Here is a 1,795-nt window from a genome sequence, read left to right as displayed (position 1 = left end):
TTTTTGTTGTTTTTGTTTTTTCGAGATAGGGTTTCTCTGTGTAGCCCTGGCTGTCCTGGAACTCACTCTGTAAACCAGGGTGGCCTAGAACTCAGAAATCCGCCTGCCTCTGCCTCCCGAGTGCTGGGATTAAAGGCGTGCGCCACCACGCCCAGCAAAAATTTCTTTTTGAAAGTAGACTTTGGTGCTGTATTAAAGGAGAGAAGGTTAGCCTCCCCCTGACACGATGGACGAGGCCCTGGGCCTAACAACACACACACAGTTAAGGCATTGCCACCTACTTTGTGACATCTAACAAAATAAAAAAAAAAAAAAAAGAAAAAGAAAAAAGAAAAAAGAAAAAAGAAAAAAGAAAAGGAAAGTACACTTTGAGAGTTTCCATTTAATTCTTTTCTTAAAAAAATGAAGGAGAAATTTCATGAGATCTTCCAAATGTTATTTTCTGTGTAACTATACATAAAATCTCTCTTGATGTTAAAAATACTGTGTTTTGTTGTTTATCCTAAGCTTTCTCTAGTTCAGACTGCTGTGCAATAATTTTTCCTAAGTGAAACAAGTGACACTGCTTAAGAATCAGGATGTAAACAACTCACAAGCCTCAGGATATTCCTGGTTTACAGCAAGCTTCTGCCTCCACCTCCTCAGTGCTGGGACTGCGGGTGTGTGAGATGGTGCCTGGCTTTACATGAATGGCAGAGATCCACACACAGCACAGGTCCTCCTCTTTGTGTGGTGAATATTTTACCCACAGGACCATCTTTAGCCCCCATTTCTGTGGCTCTTAAAATCCGTTTTCTGAGACAGTGTCTTTCTCCATTAGCCCAGGCCGGCCTTCAGACTCATGACAGGCCTCCTTCTCCAACCTCTAGAGTGAGGACAGGGTTACATGCCCACACTGCCACAGCTGGCTTGTGCTAGCTTCTTAACACAAACACAATTCTTTATCAGTGAATCACAGTTCACTATTTTTCCAAGAACTGCTTGCTGTGTGGTGGTGCTGGTGGTGGGTGGTGGCTTAACAACAGATTTGATATTTATTTCCATCATTTTTCTTTTCTTCTTCTTCTTTTTTTTTTTTTTTAAATGTAGTTTGCCAGGTGATGGCGGTGCACACCTTTAATCCACTTGGGAAGCAGAAGCAGGTGGATTTCTAAGTTTGAGGCTAGTCTGGTCTACAGAGTGAGTTCTAGGACAGCCAAATCTACCTAGAGAAACTCTGTCTCAAAAACCAAAACAACCAAAACAACAACAATTTAATGTAGTTCTTCCTTGAAAGATTAAAATTATGTTTAGTGTATTCTGTTGATGGTTATAATGGATTTGTATCCCATATGAGTTGTTTTCCGTGTGTGTGTGTGTGTGTGTGTGTGTGTGTGTGTAGTACCCATGGAGGCCACAAGAGGGCATCAGATCTCCCCAGAGCTGGAATTACAGGTGGTTGTGAGCTTGCCTACTCTGAGTGCAGGAAACAAAACTTGGGTTCTCTGCAAGAGCAGTTCTCTCTCTGTCTGTTTTCCAAATGTTTTTGATACTGTCATCTAACTTCTCACTGAACATTCGTCTTTATCTGGTGTGGTAGCATGAAAGACATGTACCCCATAGGCACATTTATTTGGGGAGTTTATAGAACTTTTAGGAGGTGGAGCCTTGCTGGAGGAAGCCTGGAGAGTCTACAGCTCTGTTCCACTTCCAGTTAGCTATATATACCACTGAAGATGTGACCTTGCTTCCTGTTCTGGCTGCTTGCTGCCAAGCCTCCCCCGCCAGGATGGACACTACATTGGAAATGGAAACA

General features: G+C 42.5%; 1 non-coding gene across 1 annotated transcript; it reads left to right on the top strand.

Moving 5' to 3' along the window:
• Positions 1–184: 184 nt before the first annotated feature.
• On the top strand, positions 185–307 carry LOC115062641. Its single transcript, XR_003842584.1, has one exon. It is a non-coding gene; the product is annotated as a U6atac minor spliceosomal RNA (small nuclear RNA).
• Positions 308–1,795: the final 1,488 nt, after the last annotated feature.

Source organism: Mus pahari, chromosome 19 (assembly GCF_900095145.1).
Source record: "Mus pahari chromosome 19, PAHARI_EIJ_v1.1, whole genome shotgun sequence".
In the NCBI taxonomy this organism is placed as follows: domain Eukaryota; kingdom Metazoa; phylum Chordata; class Mammalia; order Rodentia; family Muridae; genus Mus; species Mus pahari.
The sequence above is the reverse complement of the archived record's forward strand: the minus strand, read 5'-3'. Positions and strand labels throughout refer to the sequence as shown.